Source organism: Gopherus evgoodei, chromosome 7 (genome assembly GCF_007399415.2).
Source record: "Gopherus evgoodei ecotype Sinaloan lineage chromosome 7, rGopEvg1_v1.p, whole genome shotgun sequence".
Taxonomy (NCBI): Eukaryota; Metazoa; Chordata; order Testudines; family Testudinidae; genus Gopherus; species Gopherus evgoodei.
Genome location: NC_044328.1, coordinates 2,750,644 through 2,772,797, shown reverse-complemented (window position 1 = coordinate 2,772,797; position 22,154 = coordinate 2,750,644). Strand labels below are relative to the sequence as shown.

At 54.3% G+C, this 22,154-nt stretch overlaps 1 protein-coding gene and 1 long non-coding RNA gene across 8 annotated transcripts in view; both read right to left on the bottom strand.

Moving 5' to 3' along the window:
- Positions 1-10,413, bottom strand: part of FGF8 (fibroblast growth factor 8) — a 37,625-nt gene extending 27,212 nt beyond the window's left edge. For 4 of the 7 annotated variants that reach the window (XM_030570985.1, XM_030570992.1, XM_030570987.1 and 1 more), the window contains exons 1-3: positions 9,628-10,413; positions 2,326-2,565; positions 1,386-1,545 (exon numbers count right to left, since the gene is read on the bottom strand). The gene's annotated coding sequence lies outside the window, so the exon portion shown is untranslated. Of the gene's footprint in view, positions 1-1,385; positions 1,563-2,325; positions 2,566-9,627 lie in introns of all 7 variants that reach the window. The other 3 variants (XM_030570988.1, XM_030570986.1, XM_030570989.1) reach the window with 3 other exon arrangements.
- Positions 10,414-10,490: 77 nt separating this feature from the next.
- LOC115655575 lies at positions 10,491-16,348 on the bottom strand. Its single transcript, XR_004001423.1, has 3 exons — positions 16,169-16,348; positions 11,495-11,658; positions 10,491-10,770 (listed from the first exon to the last, which is right to left on the bottom strand). It is a non-coding gene; the product is annotated as an uncharacterized LOC115655575 (long non-coding RNA).
- Positions 16,349-22,154: the final 5,806 nt, after the last annotated feature.

The window sequence follows — 22,154 nt, the reverse complement described above, 5'->3', positions numbered from 1 at the left end:
CTGGGCCATCTCACACCCTAAATTCAGACAGCCAACCTGAGCAGAAAGCTCTCTGCCCCCCCTTTTAGGTAAATGGGGAGATCTCAATGTTTCAGGAGGATGGAATGACTGGAGGAGTTACAGAAAGGCCATGGGCCTCAGATGAGGTGGGCTCATTTGAACAACATATGTTCTAATACGGTGTTGACACAGACGTCAGGGAGGCATTTGTCTTAGTGTGGCAGGACATTAGCACTATGCAAAGTCTTTGCAGCCCACATTAAACGGATTAAAAACTGGGTAACTGATAGATCTCAAAACCAAATTGTAAGTCGGCATCATTATTCAATGGGAGGGAGGGGTTAGGGGGACCTTAGTGGGGATCTCTTCTTGTTCCCAATGTTACTCACTATCTTTATCAATCACCTGGAAGAAAACAGTAAAATCTGAAGATGACACAAAAATTGGCGGAGTGGTAAAGAATGACGAGACTGTTATATAGACCAGCCGGGACCTCTGGGTAAGATGGTCTCATCTGAACATGAGTTTTAACACAGCCAAATGCAAGGTCAGACATCTAGGAACAAAGACTGTAGGTCACAGTTACAGGATGAGGGACTGCATCCTGGAATGCAAGGACAGTGAAAATGACTTAGGGGTCATGGTAGAAACCAACTGAACATGAGCTCCCAAGTGTGACCCTGTAGCTAAGAGAACAACGCGATCCTGGGATGTGGAAAGCAGAAAAATATCAAGCAGCGGCAGGGAGGCGGCGTTACCCCTGTATCCGGCAGTAGTGAACCCATTACTGGATACCGTGTCCTGCTCTGATGGCCACACATCAAGAAAAGTCGTTGACAAACTGGAGAAGGTTCAGAAAAGAGCTACAGGAACATTCTGAGAACTGAGAAAACTGCCTCATACTGAGAGACCCATGAAGCTGAATGTATTTGGTGTATCCAAGAGAAGGTTTAGAGGTGGACACTGTGACCAACTCAAGTCCCTGCATGGGGTGGAAATTTCTGCTAGCAGAGGGATCTCATTGCACCGGAAGCCCCTTCTGACAACAAACATGACATCATGATCTCAGGACGGGGGGACCAAAGCCTGAGCTCACCCAAGTCTCACTGCCGGGAGGAGGGAGGGAGGCAAGCCGGAGCCCCACTGCTCTGAGCAGGGAGGCCAAAGCTGAAGCCCTTGGGCTTTGGTGTCGGCCCTGAGAGTGGGGCTCGGGCTTCAGCTCCGAGCCTCAGCAAGTCTAAGCCAGCCCTGGCGACTCCGTTCAAAGGGGGTCCCACAGTTTGAGAACCGCTGGTCTAACGCGATCCACTGAAAGCTGAAACTAGACAAATTCAGACCAGAAATAAGGCAAACATTTTTAAGTGACAGTAATTGGAACAACTTACCAAGCGCTGGCAACTTCTCCATCGCTGGCAGCTTTTATATCAAGATGGGATGTTCTTCTAAACACTCTGCTCTGGTTCTAGCAGGAATGAATTCAGGGCTGTCCAATGGCCCAGGTTCCGTAGCTGGTGAGACTAGGTGATCACAACAGTCACTTTGAATCTATCAAACAAAACGTTCTGCAGAAACATGTTGATTTCAACGACATTTTTCCCAAAAACAATGTGGCAACGAATCATTTGAACTTTCCCCTTTTGTTTCAACAAGGCAAAGACATTTCATTTTGACTTGAGAACCTTGATTCATTTCATTTAGACGTTTGTACTAGATTAAAATCATAATTTTAATAGTTTATTAGGGCTTAAATCGTGCTTTGACATTATTGCAAAGAAACGGTTTTACCTGATTGAAACAAAACGAGTCAATGTTTCAGGGTGGTATTTTTTTGGAACCTCCAAGCCAAGAGAAATTTCAGCATTTTCATTCCCGTTTGGAACAGAAACAAAAGCCAAATGTTGGAATTTCCCAACGAACAGAAATTCTGTTTTCTGACCAGCTTTCCCACCTCTTCCCACATAGTGCAGTGCCTAAAGCAGGGGTTCCCTACCTGCTGTGCACAAGGGAAGGGCATCTCGGTGTGGAAAAGGTTGAGATCTCCTCGCATAGAGGCCCTAACTGAGATCAGGTCTCCCGTGCACAAGGTGCTGTACACACTCATAGTCAGAGAGAGTCTCTACTCTGAAGGGTTCACAATCCAAATAGATAAAAGACGCATTGTGATCCCCAGGGTACATATGGGCCCCTTTTGCCACTTGACCTAAAGAAGACTCTCCACTAGCAGTTACCAACATAGGGCCAATGACACAGAGTTGAGCAGTTCTCATGCTAACCAGGAGAGGGCAGTGGTGCCTCACAACAGGGGATAGATAAAACGCCACTCACCCTCAGGACAACGAAAGCTCTCGGGCTCCAAGGTCCTTCTGATTCCGTGGTGTGGCTCCTTGTGCAATGGCCTTTCCCCCAGACAGAATCGCTGTGCCTTGGCGAGATGGAGACGGCAGCTCTTCCGACCCGAGGGCACTGGGACGCTTTCCGACTGCCCCAAGGGGACACCAGAACTGGGCAGTTGCACACAGGACAGGAGGCTTCAGCCACGGAGACCTGGACACCACATCCCCCAGCCTGGATGCCAGGGAGCAGTGGGTGGCCAGTGTCACGTTGAGTGACAGTCTCTACCCACTTTCCCCAGCCTCACACATGCTCCTGAGGGTGCTTCCCAAAAGACAGATGAAGGGCAGGGAAATTGGGGCCTGGGGCAGGTTTCTGGCTGGGCTAGGGCAAGGTTTGGGCCATCGTCACCCAAAGCCCACAAGCCCCTCAGTCAAGAGAGATTCCTGCTCTCCATCCTCCTGCTACAGCCCGCCGAGCCTGTATAAAGGGACCCCGGCGTTAATGGTGCGTTTCAGAGTCAACGGCAGCTTGTCCATGGCTGAGCAGAGCTGAGCGCCCCGGGCGTTCCTGCTGCTTTTCATTAACACTCCTCCGCACACAGGTAAGGGATGCCTTTAACACACACACAAACACCCCCCCCCCCCACGGTGTGATACATGGGAATGACCTTGTATTCTCTACCCACAGCACACAGCTGGCCCCGGGGCAAAGCACACAGGCGGCTCTGGGCTGGGAGGCACGGCTCCTCCCGCTAGTTATTAGCGATGCGTAAGTCATGTATGCCACACACAATGGGCCCATCAGGCCATGAGATTCCAGAGTCCCCCCGATCCCAGCCTGCCCCCTGCTCTGCTCTCACATCCCTGCGGTGCAGTAGCCCCAGGTAGCTCATTCCCAGGCTTGCTCCCCACAGTCTATCCTTTGGGGCTTTACCCCAGGCCGACTCCTACTCCCTTGGGACTATAACAGGGTTCAAACAAGAACTAGATCAGTTCCTGGAGGTTAGGTCCATCAGTGGCTATTAGCCAGGCTGGGCAGGGATGGTGTCTGTAGCCTCTGTTTGCCAGAAGCTGGGAATGGGCGACAGGGGATGGATCACTGGATGATTCCCTGTTCTGTTCACTCCCTATGGGGCACCTGGCATTGGCCACTGTCGGAGGATGGCATACTGGGCTAGATGGACATTTGGGCTGACTCAGTCTGGCTGTTCTTATGAGACTATTGTGCAACTATTATGAAACTGCCTGGCGGTGTTTCTGAAGCCCAGCTTTTGTTGTCCCAATTCCATCCTGCTCCCAAGAGTCACTGGCTCCAGTTGCGCTAGGTGCTGTACCAACACACAGGAAAGCTCTGTCCCCTGTGTACCCTCCAAACAATGATTAAATCAATTCCTCTCCCGCCTGGGAAATTGCCCCCTTCCAATATGTACAAGTTATGTTCCCCGCTTAGCCAAGCACGACCTGGGGCAGGTTTATGGCTGGGCTAGGACAAGGTTTGGGCCATCGCCACCCAAAACAGCCCTTTTAACCTCTCCCCACAAATCAGACCCTTCAGCCGACAGCTCGTTTTCCGTGCTCTTCTCTGAACTCACTCCCAACTCTAGGATTTAACTGGGCAGCTACTTAAGCATCAGAGTAAAAAATGGGGTTAGACGATACATGTTTCTTGCCCCCGTCCCAGGGCTAACATAATCAACAGATTGGGACCTGGGGAGGCACTTCTCCCTAGGATATATTGGCAGGGCCTTGTGGGCGGGAGGGGTGTTCCCCCATTCGCTGTTTAATAGTTAGTCTAGGCTCTACCGTGACATTATCAGCATTGTTTAGGTTCGGTATTGTTTAAGCACCAGATAAGTAGGTTTACACTAAGCAATCCCGGTGACACCCAAATTACGACATTGTATCTGTGCGAGGTGTTGAAGTTACACTGTTTGCAGCACAGTTTGGATCATTTCTGAATTTCCTGGGGGAGGGATTGTACGTCGCACAGTTGGTGATGTTGTTCCCGTAGGTTAGATTTGGCAAAGCAGCTCCCCGGGCATTGGCTCAGGGGTTGGGGCAGCCTTGCCTTGTCTTATAGACTCAGTGGCATCGGGGAAGGACACGTTATTGGCCTGTAACTTGGAGGGCAATGACACGCCAGCAGGGCACCCCTCTGCCCAGGGCGCGAACACGTTCAGGGCCACGTTCAGCTCTAGCAAGTTAATTGATGGATTCAAACGACGGCGCTTTAGTCTTTGGAAATGAAGCTCATTCTGGGAAACGCAGCAAGCTCCCAGTAAGCTCCGAGCTACCGCACTCGAAGAGCAAACCTGAGCTCACACTACAAATCTCCAGAAAAATCACCTTGCCAGAGCCATCAACTCCTAACAGCACAGGCGGACTCTTGCCATCAGAAGGCCAAGCCCTTCAGCACAAGCCTGACTATCTAGCGGTATGGACTCTGGCCTTCAGAAAAGCAGACTTTGACTCCCTCAGGGAACTGATGGGCAAGATCCCCTGGGAGAATAACATGAGGGGGAAAGGAGTCCAGGAGAGCTGGCTGTATTTTAAAGAATCCTTATTGAGGTTGCAGGAAAAAAACATCCCGATGTGTAGAAAGAACAGTAACTATGGCAGGTGATGAGCTTGGCTTAACAGTGAAATCCTTGCTGATCTTAAACACAAAAAAGAAGCTTACAAGAAGAGGAAGCTTGGACAAATGACCAGGGAGGAGTATAAAAATATTGCTCAGGCATGCAGGAGTGAAATCAGGAAGGCCAAATCACGCTTGGAATTGCAGCTAGCAAGAGATTTGAAGGGTAACAAGAACAGTTTCTACAGGTATGTTAGAAACAAGAAGGTGGTCAGGGAAAGTGTGAGCCCCTTACTGAATGGGGGAGGCAACCTAGTGACAAAGGGTGTGGAAAAAGCTAATGAACTCAATGATTTTTTTGCCTCTGTCTTCACAAACAAGGTCAGCTCTCAGACTGCTGCACTGGGCAGCACAGCCTGGGGAGGAGGTGACCAGCCCTCTGTGGTGAGAGAACAGGTTAAGGACTATTCAGAAAAGCTAGACATGCACAAGTCCATGGGGCCAGATGCACTGCACCCGAGGGTGCTGAGGGAGTTGGCGGATGTGATTGCAGAGTCATTGGCCATTATCTTTGAAAACTTGTGTTGACTGGAGGAGGCCCTGGACTATTGGGAAAAGGCAAATATAGTGCCCATCTTTAAAAAAGGGAAGAAGGAGGATCTGGGAAACTACAGACCAGTCAGCCTCACCTCAGTTCCTGGAAAAATCATGGAGCAGGTCCTCAAGAAATCAATGTTTAAGCACTTGGAGGTGAGGAAGGTGATCAGGAACAGTCAACATGGATTCACCAAGGGCAAGTCATGCCTGACCAACCTGATTGCCTTCTACGATGAGATAACTGGCTCTGTGGAGATGGGAAAAGCGATGGATATGATATATCTTAACATTAGCAAAGCTTTTGATACGGTCTCCCACAGTATTCTTGCCAGCAAGTTAAAAAAGTATGGATTGGATGAATGGACTATAAGATGGATAGAAAGCTGGCTAGATTGTCGGTCTCAACGGGTAGTGATCAATGGCTTGATGTCTAGTTGGCAGCCGCTATCAAGCAGAGTGCCCCAGGGGTCAGTCCTGGGGCCGGTTTTGTTCAACATCTTCCTTAATGATCTGGATGATGGGATGAATTGCACTCTCAGCAGGTTTGTGGATGACACTAAGTTGGGGGGAGAGGTAGATACGCTGGAGGGTAGGGATAGGTCCAGAGTGACCCAGACAAATTGGAGGATTGGGCAAATGAAATCTGATGTGGTTCAACGAGGACAAGTGCAGAGTCCTACACTTAGGAAGGAGGAATCCCATTCACTACTACAGACTAGGGACCGAGTGGCTAGGCAGCAGTTCTGCAGAAAAGGACCTGGGGGTTACAGTGGACGAGAAGCTGGATATGAGTCAGCAGTGTGTCCTTGTTGCCAAGAAGGCTAGGGGCATATTGGGCTGCATTAGTAGGAGCATTGCTAGCAGATCGAGGGAAGTGATTATTCCCCTCTATTCAGCACTGGTGCGTCCAGTTTTGGGCCCCCCACTGCAGACAGGATGTGGACAAATTGGAGAGAGTCCAGCGGAGGGCAACGAAAATGATTAGGGGGCTGGAGCACATGACCTATGAGGAGAGGCTGAGGGAACTGGGACTGTTTAGTCTGCAGAAGAGAAGAGTGAGGGGGGATTTGATAGCTGCTTTCAACTACCTGAAGTGGGGTTCCAAAGAGGATGGAGCTCGGCTGTTCTCAGTGTGGGCAGATGACAGAAGAAGGAGTAATGGTCTCAAGTTGCAGTGGGAGAGATCTAGGCTGGATATTAAGAAACACTATTTCACTAGGAGGGTGGTGAAGCACTGGAATGGGTTCCCTAGGGAGGTGGTGGAATCTCCTTCCTTAGAGGTTTTTAAGGCCCGGCTTGACAAAGCCCTGGCTGGGATGATTTAGTTGAGGATTGGTCCTGCTTTGAGCAGTGGGGTGGACTAGATACCTCCTGAGGTCCCTTCCAACCCTGAAATTCTATGATTCTATGTGCCGGGGGAAGTGAATATGCGGGAAGGGGATTAGTGAGGGCAATGTGCTCACGGGGGATGGACGGATGTGCACACGTGTGATGTGCAAGAACTGTGCACGTGTTACACCGATCCTCACCAATAAAATGCTGATCCCTTCCCATGGAGGCAGCATGGTCTAGTGGACAGTACTGGGAACTGGGGCCTAGGAAGGTCTGGGTTATAATCCCAGTCCTGCAGCTGACTTGCTGTGTGGCCTATGGGTAGGCTGCTTCCTCTCTCTATGCACACCCCGCTTAGTTATACAAAATGGGGCCGCACGGCCTCGCTGGGCTGTGAGCGGGAGCCGGAGTGCGCCAGGGAATCAAGGTGAACTGGGTGCCCAACGGGCACATGGCTCTGTGGGTGAGGCACTGGAGTGGGGTCGGCTTCAGCAGCCCCGGCCAGGCCAGGGCATCAGCATGGTCCCACTGGCCATCCCAGAGCCAAGACCTCTGCCTGTTGCTCCTGGCAAGGTGCTAAGGGAGGGAGTCCCTTGCTGCCTCCCAGGAGAGAAGTAAGGGGAATTCCCAAACATGTGCGTCACAACGGGCCTGGCTAGGCGTGGGGAGCCAGCGTGTCTGGGGCTCACAGGATCAGGGCCCTTAGCTCGTAGAGAAGGTGAAGAGGTTCCAGGGAGGCTGCTGGATCTGCCCCAGCCTGCCAAGGGGTTGGGAAACTCCGTCCCAGCGGTTGCTGCTCACTCCAGAGATAGCTGCAAATCTCAGGATACAGGGCTGGAGCCATGTGGAGGCCCCGGATTCTGGCTTATAGTTACCCTGAGCCGACTGGATGTTACTAAACACTGGTCAAGGCGAACCCTGTGGGTGGGGAAGGAGCCCGCCTGGAGCTGTAACTCTAGCCTCATTTGTTTGCTTCCAGCCTCCACCCTGAACGCCCATGTGTGTCAGGACCCCCGGCCCTGCAGCAGCTGAACCGCTGACCCCAGGAGTTTGCAAAACACCAGGGTTATGCCCCTTGTGACATCCTGGCCCCCGGGACAGACAGCTCCCCCCGACCTCAGTGCAGGAGAGCCAACCGCAGGGTGCAACCTCAGGGCGTGGGGGCAGCAAAGAAGAGCCAGTCCCTGGCAGGGGGTTAAATGGAGGGATACAGTTACCCCATGGCTCTGAGCCCAGCCCCTCTCAGAACTGCCGAGCCCGCTCTTATGGGAGGGGAGCAGCACAGCACACAGCCACATTCCCTCCACGCTGCCCCACGCTGACCCGCCTGACCCTCCAGGTATCCTTGGCCAACATTCCCCATTCCAGCCCCGTGTTATGCAGGGCACCAGGGGCTAGTCAGCACCAGCTCCCCACCCCAGAGGTGGCTGCATGTCAGTGGGATTTTCAGCACATCTAAGGAACTTCTATGTCCCCCCCACCACTGTCTCTGAGCACCTCCCAGTCTCAATGGAGACCTGCCATCCCCACTGACCAGACGGGCGACTGGGGCATGGAACTGAACCTGCTCCTGCCACTGCTCTGACCACTGGACCATCCCACCTCATGCACAGCCAGTCGGTGAAGCAGCTTGGGCCCTATCAGAATAAAGGCCCAGAAGAAAAGGAGCAACGTTGTCAAGTTTGCAGGACCAAAGAGGAACCATTCATTGGCCCTGCCTGGTTCCTGCTCCCATCCTTTCGCACTGCCCTGGGGCCACCCAGGAGGGGAGAGAGGGGTCCCAGCTGCCCCTGCCAATCTCTCTCCACCAGAGACCCTGGTCCAAGCCCACCACACCAGGTCCTACCATCCCTATATCGAAGAACATAAGAACAGTCAGACTGGGTCAGACCAAAGGTCCATCTAGCCCAGTGTCCTGTCCTCTGACAGTGGCCAATGCCACGTGCCCCAGAGGGAGTGACCCTAACAGGCAATGATCAAGTGATCCCTCTCCTGCCATCCATCTCCACCCTCTGACAAACAGAGGCTAGGGACACCATTCCTTACCCATCCTGGCTAACAGCCATTTATGGACTTCACCACCATGAATTTATCCAGTTCCCTTTTAAACCCTATTATAGTCCTGGCCTTCACAACCTCCTCAGGCTGCTGACAGGCTCCTCATATCTGGTGACAGCAGTGCTGAGGGGACACTGCTGTCTGTGCCATTCACAGCCACCCCCCCTGCCCCACGCCAACTGTGACCCCCCCATTCCATTTCCCAGTCTTTTGGGGAGGGTTTAAAGGTTCAACATGAAGGAAGAAGTCTGAGGAAACAACTGACCTCCAGAGTGTCAAACCCGGACACCCTGCTCCCCGGCGCAGACGCCCCAGCAGGAGATCCCCCAGCACACGCTGGCCAGGGTGGGTGCCCCAGGACGGCGCGTGGTAGCACCAGGGGAGCCTGCGGCACCCCTTGGAGCAGAGGAGAGGCGGTGGGCAGGATGGGGCTGGTCCTGGGGCTGCAGGACACAGGCAGATCCTGCAGTTCTGTCTGGTTCTCCAGCTGGCCACGCCTCGACCCACCAGAGCTAACTCCCCTCTCCCCTCGCTGAACGTGGGAAAGGGTCTGTTCAGGACGAGGAGTCAGACTTGGTGCCTAGGCCCAGCCATGCACCAGGCAAAGCCGAACACAGGCTCCAGCCACCCATGGGCGGGCATGGGAGAAGGTCCAGACTGAGAAACACTTCCCAAGCCGCTCGGCTCGGGGCCCAGCTCAAAAAGGACGACGGAGCGTGGAGCAGAACGTACCTCTCCAGGGGTGTCCGGTGTCTCTATGGACCGACGGCCTCACGGCAAGTTTGGGAGCAAGTTTGAATCTTAGACCATGGTTCAAACTAGACAAAGAAGTGTTGGGCTGATTTCTTTTCTTCTCCTTTATCTCCTGCTGTCTCGGACTCCTGGGTTCCAGCTGGGCTTGGAAGCAGAAACTCTGGAATCTGCAGCTCTTGGGGGAATCCAGGCTTGACCCAAGTGGTTTGCAGACACGGGAGGGACCTCAAAGGCACGGCGCAGCAAGGGGGCGATCCCACCCCGAGGCTTCTGCACATACAAGCCCTCTGCCCTGGCTTCCATGCGGCCCTGCTACATGGCTGGTTTGCACTCTCTGACCACAGACGCCTGCTTTGCAAGAGTCTCGCATATACCTTCCCCTCCCCGCGAAATCCCAGCAGGTTTCTGGGTGACTCTCTCACACACCCCCAATGTGGCAGCTTCTCTCCTTTTGTTTCCTGCTCATATTTTCAGTCGGTTTAGCTCAGAACCTTGTCTTCTCTTCTCCAAAAGATGTAACCTGCAGCTGCACCTACCACCCGGCTGGGTTATTGGGGCAGGGCTGACTCCCAGGGGAGAGCGCCCCCTACTGGGAAACCCACTCCGCTCCCAGCAGCTACAGCACCCTTTAGCAGCACCCTGGGACACTGGGGCCAGCACTGAGTCTGCAGGGAGAGCGCCCCCTGCTGAGCCCTGTGCCATGGGCCCTGCAGCACAGCACCCCTAGTGCCACAGTCGGGCATGGGTCAGGGCTAACAGAGTGGATCTCTGTTGCATCTCACCGATCCGGGGCACTGGAAATTCAGTCCTCTCTCAGCTCTCTGCTTTATGGGCTTCGGCTGGTTTCTCTGGCTAAACGCTTGCTTTGATGCAGCGTCACGATGATTTTATAAGGCCCGTGAACATACCGAGGGCTTCAGAGGAAACACAAAGTTGGTCCCCTGGGCCAAGCAGCTTGCAAACTAAACGATGGGCTGGGCAAACAGGTGAGAACGGAGCGGACTGCAGGAAGCGGAAGACGCCAGCTGCTAGAAAGAGGCCCGACCGGTACTGCTGTTAGGCAAAGTGGGTCTCTTGGCGGTTCAGAATTTTCCTTTGCTGCTCGTTTTTCCACGGGCGACGCTGTGGGAAGAAGCATCCAAGTGAGATCGGAGCAAGGTGGGGACAGAGGCCCAGCAAGTCGATTTCAAGCAGGCAGGCCGTGCCACCAGCAGCTGCCATGAAAAAGACACAGGGATGCCTGCGGGAAGGTGAGAGGGCATTCAGGCCACGGGTGCTGGTCAGGTGCGTAGGGGGTGTCACAAAAAAGGAGGCCAGGGGCTGCATGTTGGGTGGCATGAGAACAAGAACAGGGAGTGAACTGGGGAGCCAGAGGAGAGTCTCAAGCAGGGGGTGATGGGTCGGGGTGATGGATTTTGGCAGCAGCATTTGGTCGGGGCAACAGGCCAGGGATGAGGAAACCCAGATTTCAGTGGACTCCTCTGTCAGAGGCTGACATCCCCTGCTTAAAGAACACTGCTCCTGGCCTGTTGCCTCTAGACCCCCAGTTCAGATTCAGCTCCTTTTTCAGCAGCTTGTCTGAAATGAGTTGGACCAGATCTCAGCCCAACTCCTGGTTCATGTCTCCAAGAAACCAGGATTAATTTCAGCCTCTGGTCAAGAGTCTCAGCGGAGAAGCCAAAATCTGAATGGGCCACAGAGACCAACCTCCCACCTGTCCCTTGTCAGCATGATGAGACAATGGGTGCAAAGGGACCTGGCAGTGCCAGGTCATACCCGCTGTGCAGGTAGAGGGCATACATCTCTAGGGCTACCAATACAGCTGCGCCCACTGAGACTAAATCACCTTTCGAGAGTGAGCGAGGGAGAAGCAGCGTGGGACCTCCCCAGGACTGGAACTGCTGCAGCCTTCCGCAGATCCACTATGGAACGAAAGAGCATCGCCTTCTCCCGAGGAGGAATACTGGGCAATCTAAGACAGAGCCTGTCACGAAGGCGAAGGATGATGAACTGGCGGGGCAAGGAGTTGCCATCAGAAAACAAACATCATTTTTGCTTTAAAGAAAAAAAATACAAGCCTGGGCCTCTGGAACAGACACCAAAAACCATTTTAAAAGCACACAGGAGAAAGCAACGGCTAAAGCAAAGGCCAGGTGCCCCCAAGATGACTTTAGCAGCCGCATTCCCCTGGCACGTCCCAGCTCGGCTCTTTGAAAAACCCTCTCTTTCAAGTGATGGCCTTCTTGCTTCCCTTGTTGCTAGTGATGCGGTCAGATGCCCCCCCACTCTGGAAAGGCACTTAAAGATGCAGGGATGTTTGCATTGTAATGCCAAGGAGTTCAGACAGGATTGGGATACCTAGCCCACCCTCAACTCTCTCTCTCCCCCACTTTGGTGCAGGGTCAGAAGGCAGCTGTGTATCTTTTCTGTGCTTGTGTCTTCAGTTAATACCAGGATCATAATCAGGGTATCTGGCGGGAGTGAGGAGTAGGTTTATGGACTAGCCGCACAGCTGCTGCTGTGGACTCTGGCTGAGACAAGAGCCCAGGACTGATGCTTTTGGAGCTTCCTGGAGGGGAGAGGCAAGCAACAGCACATTCCTTTGCATTTAAACAACCACAGACCCCCGCCAGGCTCACAGCAGCACCTCCCATCTCAGTTTGTTCTTCAAATAATAATAATAGGAGATATACCAATCTCCTAGAACTGGAAGGGACCTTGAAAGGTCATTGAGTCCAGCCCCCTGCCTTCATTAGCAGGACCAAGGACTGATTTTTGCCTCAGATCCCCAAATGGCGCCCTCAGGGATTGAACTTCACAACCCTGGGTTTAGAGGCCAATGCTCAAATCACTGAGCTATCCCTCCCCCCTTCAAAACTGGCCAACATCCGACTGACCAAGTCTCACCTCCAAGGAACATGGAGGAACGAGCCCTGCATGTCATCTGGGTACTCTCAGCACCTTTGATACCATCTGGAAATAGGGAGCTGACCTGCCCACCCCAGACCGACAGCTCACCTTCCCCAGATATGGGCAGAGCAATAACTCAATACTCAGTTTACAAAACCCAAGGAGCTAAATGGAACCCTTCCCCGGTGAAAGCAGCATCACAAAGACAGTTATAAATGTAACCAAAGGCACATGAGCAGAATGGAAGGTAAGCAAACAGCACAGACCAGATTGAGCGATGAACACGAGGAGGCCGTCGCTACACCAAGCTGGAGTACAGGAGCTGCAGTGTCATGCATGCCGATCAAAGCAACCACTTTGCAAAAGTTGGGTCCCTCTGCGTAGCACAAACCACAAAGAAATGCAAAACGCGCCAGGCCAGGCCCAAAACATTAGCACTAACTTCTGATGAGCTTCCTGAACCAAAAGAATTAACCTGGATATAGCCGCAAGAGCTGTGTACCAGGGAACTGTGGCAAGATTGCCAGTTACCCTCCTTGCTAGTGGGAGAGAGTATGAGATTCGGCATCGCCCATCCTGGTGGTATTTGGTGTTTCTCTTAAAGACCCAGCGCCAGGAGCCAGGTGATTTTGGGAGGCTCTCAGTTTTCATTAAAAAAAGGAAGCTGGGAAGAAAAGCCTGAACCTGTGACCCAAGTGCAACGTAACTCAAAGGAACCCACAATATACTGATTTTCTTTTATCAGAGGGTAGCCGTGTTAGTCTGGATCTGTAAAAGCAGCAAAGAATCCTGTGGCACCTTATAGACTAACAGACGTTTTGGAGCATGAGCTTTCGTGGGTGAATACCCACTTCCTCAGATGCATGATTTTCTTTTAAATCTCATGTTTAGGGGCAGGGGCAAGACAAGCTCATGATTTTTGGACACTTGGGACTGGTACCACTTAGAGTCTGAAGAGATGGTCACTTGCCAGGGCAATAATTATACCATACATCCCAGGGTCACAGGTCCTAGCAATCTTGGGGAGACACTGAGACCCCCTAAACCAAGCCAAGGAAGAAACTGCCTGTTTCTCGAGTGTGCTCAGACAGCAGCTGACTGTGCCTTGTGCCCAGCCCAGCCTCCAACACATGACGTCAGACAAGCATCAATGAACCGAGACATCCCCACCCAGCAGGGGCCTAATGCATAGCGAGAGATGGAAATATTGTGGCAAAGAGCCCTTTAGAAAGGCATAGGCCACCAGATCCATCAATTGGAGGGGTTTCTAAGGCGTCCAAGCCCAGCATGAGCTGAGGACCATGCAACCATTAGAATCAGCACGGAGTGCATCCTAAGTAGAGATAGTCTCATAGCCTTTGTCCTTCCAGGTGTGGAGGGTTTGATTTTTTTGGGAGTGCTGTTCCTTCTGCTTCCTCCCCTCCCACCTCTCCAGCTGTGAGTTGGTCCTGAGAACCAGGGTGAATAAAAATTGATGATTTCAACAACAAAAAATGGGATTTTTTTGTATTTAAATCAGATTTTTTCTATTGTTTATCAATCATAGTAAGTTTTTTTTTAAAAAAAAAAACCTGTTTAAAAACAAAACCTGAATACAATACAAAATATGTGAAGGTCTAAACATTTTATAATCTCTCAACTAAAAAGTAACACTGCCGAATCCATGAGCCTCTACCAAAGCCTCTGAGTTCAAGGCGGCTTTACCAGATAACAAAAGAATTGGGATAACAACGTCTAACTTATGAGGTCAAGCTGTCTCAGTATGGCACAATAGGTCCTGTGCTGATCCTCTCGGGGATGCAGGGACCGTGTTACCGGGTGCTAGATACTGGCAAAGTCATCACAGGGATCCAGCCTCTGACACCAGGAGATACCGTCCTGCATCTCATCTGGATCAGCCACTGAGCCCACCTGGGTGGTCTCATGTGCCTCGGGTACAGCTGCTCCCTCTCTGAGTGCTGATTTGCTCAGTTCTCAAAATTATGAATATTTATGACCCCTCCCACCCTCCAGCAGGAAAACGTACTTACTCCAGATCACATGTGCAAACCATAGAAGCTTGTGCTGTTTAACCAAAATACTTTGTGTGTGTTTAATTAAATTCCAGTTACCATCCTAATGCAGCTTGACACAAACCATGAGCAAAAAGTTAATTATCCAGTAAATAAGCAATAGATCAATCACCATTTCCTAATGTACTAAAAATGTACAAGTAATAAGAATATGAAAATATTAAGCTATATAAATTGCTTCCATAAATATCCAGTTCTTTTCTTAGCTAAAAGATGCACCAAATCTAATGTAAAGGCTCTATTGAGTTATAAATCAACATGTTTTAACGGTTATGTCGGCTACAAAAGAGAACACACCTTTCTAGAGAAAATAAGGGAAGGACAAATGGAAAAGTTGATTAAAATGGATGATTTAAATCGAGGCTTTCCATTGGTGATTTAAATCACTTAGATTTAACTCAATCCACTCTGCTGAGATGTTTTCACTTTGGGGAGGCAGGAGAGAGAGGACAGACAAGGTCCCATGTCCTCAGCCCCTGGGCCGCAGTCCAATCTGGAGGAGGCAGAGTAGTTCCCCAACCCAACCCTGAACTCCACATGGTGGAGGCCTTGCCCATCGCGGACAGGCGACCGTGGGGCCGAGTGTGAGTGGCACGAGGGGAACGATTGGAGGAGCCAGTGACACACGAATGGCACCAGCTGCGGGGGGCTTGTTCAGATCAGCACTCTTGAGGTCTGGCTGCCAGGCTCATTCTTCTGCAGACCTGGTGGTCAGTGGCTGGGCTGGAAATCTGATGGGAACATGATCTCTTGGGTCACAGCTGCTGTGGGGAACCTGGGTGGGGTGCAGAGGCAAGCATGGAAAAGGTCTGTGAGAAGGGGAGAGGAATTGTGGGGCCAGGCCAGGCTTGCAGCAAGTTTCAGGGGGTGTTTTTGGGGGGAGAGGGGTTGTTGAGGGTTGTTATTTTACCCAGCCTGGTTTGCCCGCTGCCCGGGCATTCAGGGAGAAGCTCTAATTGGCATATCACACCCAGACCTCCTGCAGCAAGGGGCCAGGGAGCTGTGGCTGGTGGACCTTGGCTGGGATGATTTAGTTGGTGTTGGTCCTGCTTTGAGCAGGGGGTAGGACTAGATACCTCCTGAGGCCTCTTCCAACCCTGAGATTCTATGATTCTATGAGGGTCCAACTGTAAAAACAGTCTGGTGGCTGGGCGTCAGCTTCCCAACTCACCGTTCTTCAGTGATGCCGCCTAAGCAGGCCCCTGCCCAGTGCCCCCGTGTTCAGAGCACACGGCTTCTGAAGCACTGAAGGCCCACGGAGAGATGGGATGAGGTGGGGGTTGGTCCCTTTAGGGGTCAGTCAGCTTCCAGGACCCCAGAGTCCTGAGACGAGAGCTGGGAGGAAAATCATCGCCAGGGGAGTTTTCCAGGGAGAAACACAATTCTGGTCCAGCAAAACATTTATATTTAGAAATGTTGATTTCAGTTAAAATTTGACACAAAAATTTCAACCCGATTCCAAATGGAGCTTGACTGTGGCTTCCTAGCTCCAGTGGTTCATGGGTATGGCTCAAAGAAGTAAAAAATACGTCACCTACCTTTCCTTGTGTTCTGTCTGAGTTAATTATCTTCACTGTCATGTGTGGCTAGCATTGTGCTGTAGGATGGATCCCATTTCACCATTGCCACAATGAAATGCTTCGACCAAGTCGTAGCGATGCATCTGAATCAAATTGTTCCCGACTCAGGACGAAAACAAATATCCAGTTCCTAGCATTTCCCACAGGCTGGAAATACTGTTTTCTGACCAGCATAAGACACCTTTAAAAACGCCCAGGGCGGCCTTCCTCCCACCCACCAGACCCCCCTAGGCCTCACCCCAGAGCCGCCTTCCTCCCACCTGCCCCCCCCGAGACCTCATCCCAGAGCCGCCTTCCTCCCACCCACTGGACCCCCCCAGGCCTCACCTGAGAGCCGCCTTCCTCCCAGCCACCGGATCCCCCCAGGCCTCACCCCGGAGCCGCTTTCCTCTCACCCACCCGCCGGACCCCCCAGGCTCACCCCAAAGCCATCTTCCTCCTGCCTACTGCACCCCCCCAGGCTGCACCCCAGAGCCGCCTTTCTCCCGCCCGCTGTACCCCCCAGACCACATCCCAGACCTGCCTTCCTCCCACCTGAATCCCCCAAGCCTCACCCCAGAGCCGCCTTCCTTCTGCCCACCAGACCTCACCCCAGAGCTGCCCGCTCTCCACAGGGCCCATCTTCATCCTTCTCCTGCCTCAGTGCCCCCTCCCCTGAGAGCCTGCCCTCCGCAGCCCCCCAACTCTCCACAGCCCCTGCCTCAGAGCCCCACCCCCTCCCATAGCCCCTACCCTTCACTTCCCCACTTCCTCCCATAGCCCACCCCCTCCACAGCCCCCCAACTCTCCACAGCCCCTGCCTCAGAGTCCCCACCCCCTCCCATAGCCCCTACTCTTCACTTCCCCACCTCCTCCCACAGCCCCCACCTTCCATAGTGCCCCCACCTCAGTCCTCCTTCACCTCCTCCCATAACCCCTACCCTTCACTTCCCCACTTCCTCCCATAGTCGACACCCTCCACAGCCCCTGCCTCAGAGCCCCCACCCCCTCCCATAGCTCCTACCCTCAGCATCCCCCCATCTCAGAGCCCCCACCCCCTCCCATAGCCCCTACCCTCAGCATCCCCCCACCTCAGTCGCCCACTTTTCACCTCCCCATCCCCCCCGTAGCGCCCTACCCTCCACAGCATCCTCCTCTACTTTAAAGCCAGCCCCCCCTCCAGAGGCCCCCACCCTCCACATCCCCGTATCTTCCACAACACCCCCCAGCCTAATCCTCCACAGCCCCCCACCTTCTGCAGTCCCCCCCAGCCCAGCCTACCCTCCCCCTCCCTCGTCAGGCGGCCTGCAGTGGTCATTAGCTCTGTGTAAACAAGACCTCCCCCTTCAAACAGAGGGGCCATGGGCCGAGGGGCCTGTTAGCCAGGGGGCCTCCCCGAGCCGCTGCTAATGGAAACTCCAGCAGGGCTAGCTCCCTCGCTGGCCCATGGGACGCGCCCACTCCTCGCCCCCCACCCACGCTGAGACATACCCCCTCCACACACACTGCCCCTCCGCCACCCCTCCCCATCGGGCGCTAGGCCGTCCTGCCCACCCCCCCCGGGAACTCCCCACACACACACACACCCCGGGGACCAGAGAGCAACATCCTCCAGCGTCTAACAGGGACCCCACCCTAGAGAGCCCTCCAGCAGTGTCCGTCCCTGCCAAGGGCAGCCCGTCTCTCTGCCCCCACCAAGAGCCGAGCTGTGAATCTGGAGCAGGAGGAGGAGGACCGAGGCCGAAGCAGAGACGAGCAGCGGCCTGGTGACCTGATCTCTGCGGGGGGCTTGCCGCCCTCTGGGGCCGCTGTGCTTATAAATCTCCTGCCTGGCCTTGGCATCCCAGGTGTTGAAGAGGAGCAAGGAAGAGAAACCGCAAATTAATTTCCCAGACACCAATTAGGAGCCCCGGGCCTGGAGCAGAGCTGAGCCGCGGAGAAGGCGAAACAGCTGGGCAGACGGGCTCCCACTGGAGTTCTTGGGCTGCTCCCATCCCCAGGGAAAGGGCCTGCCCTGGCCATCCAGCACGGCTCAGCGCGGCGGAGAACAAGGACTGCACAACAGCTCGCCCACAGCCAGGATAACGAGATGGCAGGCGCCACAGCGGAGGATGGGGGTAGAGGGGAAAATAGGGAGGGATCGAGAGAAGGGGAGACCCCTCCAGCCCCCCTCAGCCCAGTGCCATGCTGGTGGCCTCTCGCCCAGCTGCCCATGGGTGCGGGGAGCATGCAGGATTCACCTCCCTCCCATGAGATCTCGACTGTACTGACCTGGGCCCCGAAAGTTTTGCCTGTGTAATTACACAGGCTCCTAGCCCTTGGGAAATCATCCCTTCGTGACACTGGCTTTCACCCCCCCTGCCGCAGGAAGTCATGCAGGTTGACCTCCACTTGCAGTGTGCCGTCCTCTTCATGCTATGTGTGCTGCCCATCGGTTCAGCCCATCCCTCGAGCAGCCTCACAATGCCAGCAAGAGGCAGCCGTTCTGCCCCCGGGGACCCCAGAGCCCCCAGCCTTGAGCACAGGAGCCCCTGGGCTGCAGGTAAGTACCAGGCCAAGCTAGGAACGCAGACATGTGGGTAACCGGCTGCAGGTGTGTCAGCACAACATCTTTGTTTGTGGATTGAGAAACCGAGGCATGGCACAACTACGGTGATGGGCTTGAGAGGGGGGCTTGGACCGGTAACATGACAGTGATCGGCACTGGAGCCTAGAACAGAATCTGCAGCAGAGCCACAGAACCCTCCTTCCTCTGCTTCCTCCCCAGCACCCCAACCCCCCCGCTGGGCCCAGGCAGACCCAGGGTGCTGCTCCAAGCACTGCTGCCTTCACAGCTTTCACTTCCCCGCTGCTTCCCTCTCCTGGGATGGGCCCTGCTGACAGGATCAGCCAAGGGGGTGGGAGTGAGGGAGCAATGACCAGGGCTGGGGTGCCTAGCAATGACCCGGGCTTCTCCTCCAAGGCCCGTGTGGGGATGGCTGTTTGCCCGGCCCCTACCCCCCCGCAAGCAGCCAGGGGTCTCAGGGCCAGAACGCCTGAGCCCATCTCCTGCAGCCGAGAACGCTGGCATGGCACAGCGAGGCGACGCTCCCGCGGCACAGCCAGGTCTCCTGAGTCACAGGCCACTGCTGATCTGGTAGGCCACACTGCACCCCGGCGCTGACGCGAGATCCGTGAGTACAGCCACCCGAATCCCCCATTCCAGTCTGCCCGGACTCCTGCCCTCGCTCCCCACCCACACTGCCCCCTGCCCACGCCAGTGGATGGGTCACGCGCCAAAGGCACAGATGCTGAGGCCACAGGGTCCTTCTCCTGACCCTGATCTTGGCAGAGGCACCGTGTGTGGTGAAGTGAGGGGAAGGGACGAGGGGCTGCCAGCCCATGGCAATGCAGGAGCGCAAGGGAGAGGAGAGGGCTCGGTGCAAGGGATCCAGGCAGCACAGATAGCACGCAGGGAGGAGCTGGGAAGCACCGAGGGAACGCAGCTAGCCAGGCAGCCCCCGCTCCCTGCTCATTCATCTCACCACACGGGGTGCCCCTTACATGGGCTGGCTCAGTCCCGGCATCACAGTGTCTCTCTGCGCCCGGGCCCCACTGCACAGCCCGGATTGCTAGAAGACCCAGTGTGGCGACTGACTCCAGCAGGCATGTCCCCGGGGCGCAGCCTGGGGATTAAGCATCTTTCAAACATCACCATGGGATAAAGGTACACAGCCACTGCTTAAAGGCCGCCACCTCTGGGGTGGAGCGTGGCAGCATTCCCATCTGTACCCACCCAGAATGCCAATCTCGCTGCCCCTGCCGCTCTGCCCCCATGCTGGTCCTCACTCATGCATGGAAATGCCTCCCCAGGCCAGCTCACCAGCCCCAACCCTCCACACCCCTCCTGAAGGCTTCCACAAGGGCCCCAAACACTCACCCACAGCAATGACATGCCCTCTCCTCTCCATCCGCCGAGACCGTCGCTCCCCACGCTGCCTCTGGCTTGCACCTCGTCTGGCTCCAGTGAGGCCTTGAGCTCAGCGCCCAGGGACTGAAGCTAGCACAGCCCAGCTGGTCTCTGCAGACCCAGCCGCAAGCCAGGCCCCGGGGCTGTGAGAAAAAAAGCATCAGCCAGAAATTCTAGGGGCCAGCGTGGCCCCACTGAAGGCAGTGCTGGGCTTGTCCTCTCCCAGCCCAAGAGCCAGGCCCATCAACCATCTGCAGGCTTTGTCAGCAGAGTTTTGGGGGTTCAGCTCAGTTACGTCTCCTGGGACACTTGCCTTTCAAGCTCACCTCCACAACGTTGAGCTGACCCTTTCAGGAGACTGGGGCTCCGTCCCAACTGTGCCCAGTCATCTGCCTCGTGGGGGTGGGGCCCGGCTTCGGGGCTCAGGGCAGAGAGGCCCGAGGAAGAAGTTCTCCCTACCAGCCTGAGGGAAAAGTCTGGCTGGAGCTGCTACAGCAAGGGACACAAGCAAAATCTCCCAGAGGGGCCCGGGAAGGGCACAATGGTCTGGCGAGCCTGGTGTCGAAGGCTGGGAGATTCTGACTTTGAGTTTAACTGTTATTTCAGGCTAATGAACCAAACCCCAGAAGCACCCACAGCAGTGATTGGTTGAGCTGAAGAAGGAGGGGAACCAAAGGAGAAGTAGGATCCAACACAGGGCAGAAGTTCGATCCCGCTACAGCTAGAAACTTAAATAAAAGCCGAGATTCCCACCTGGCCACATGAATCCTGGAGCTGGGGCTTTATAAAAAGCATCGAATATCGCCAGACCTGCAGTAACATTGCAGGAGTCAGCAACCCTGCGAGCCCAGCCTGCCAGGAATAACCCTATGAAGAGTGTTCTGTATGCCAGGGAGAAAAGCGAGGGCAGGCTGGCCGAGTCCCACGCTGGGGGTGAGCAAGCAGGGTTCTCAGCCAGCCACACCAGCTCCTTACCTACAGACTCACCATTGGCTGGAAGTCAGAAGAAACCCCGGCTGCACCCAAACTCAGCTGATGTGTTTAATCAACAGGAGAAAATCCTTTATAAAGATGCAGGCCACCCAGCCAGAGAGCACAAGCAATATCACGTGATGCAGGTAACTAATCCTGCACCACAGAGAGGTGGAGCTTGACAACAGTGCTTGGAGCTCATGGTGTCCTCTGCCCAGCTGTCAAGGTCACCAAGAGGCTAGCCAGGAATGGGCTGCAGAAGCCACAATGCCCTTGCGCGTGCCAAACCAACTGGCCAGAATCCGGGGCTGTTCCACAAACAGGAATGGAAGAAAAAGGCTCAGTTCTAATCAGCGGCTCATGTGGGTTGGACAAAATAGCCCAGCCCTTGGACCTGGGCATGTCCAACTTGCTGCATTTCTCCAGGGATCCCAGTCCTTGCTGACGGGTGAATTCCTGGCAGCCCTGCTCCTGGGCCCCATGGCTAACTGCACTCCTTCCTTCTCTCCTCCCTATTTTCCTTCCTGTCTGTCAGCCTCTTTATCTGTCTCCCCTGCGTGGGACACCAGGCTCTGCTTTGCTAATCATCCCTGGTGGTGACAGAGCTGCAAACTTCTGTCTTTAGACACCGATAACCTCCCTTCTGCAGTTCCACGCACTCCAGCTCGGGGAGCGATTCCCTGTCCAAGCAGCCTCCCCAGAGAAGGTGGATGGGCCGGGAGCTCTCCCTGATCGATTGGAAATGCAGCAAAGGGACCAGACAAGACAGGAGCGTAGAGCCAGAATCCTGGGGTTGGTGCTTTCAGGTCAGGGCTGTGGCATGTCGATGGGGGTGGCTAGACATGAATGCAGATGCCCCCAGCTGTACCTGTGCCAAGGATAAAACAGAGTATGATTTTCAGTCTCCAGCGTAGACAAGACAGCAGTTTTTGCTGGCATTAAATTCAGTTGAAATGGAAAGAATGTGGAGTGGCCAGGCTGGAGCCAGCCTGGTCCAAGCTTCCTGGATCTCTAGCAAGGACACTCTCCGTCCCAGGGAAGCCC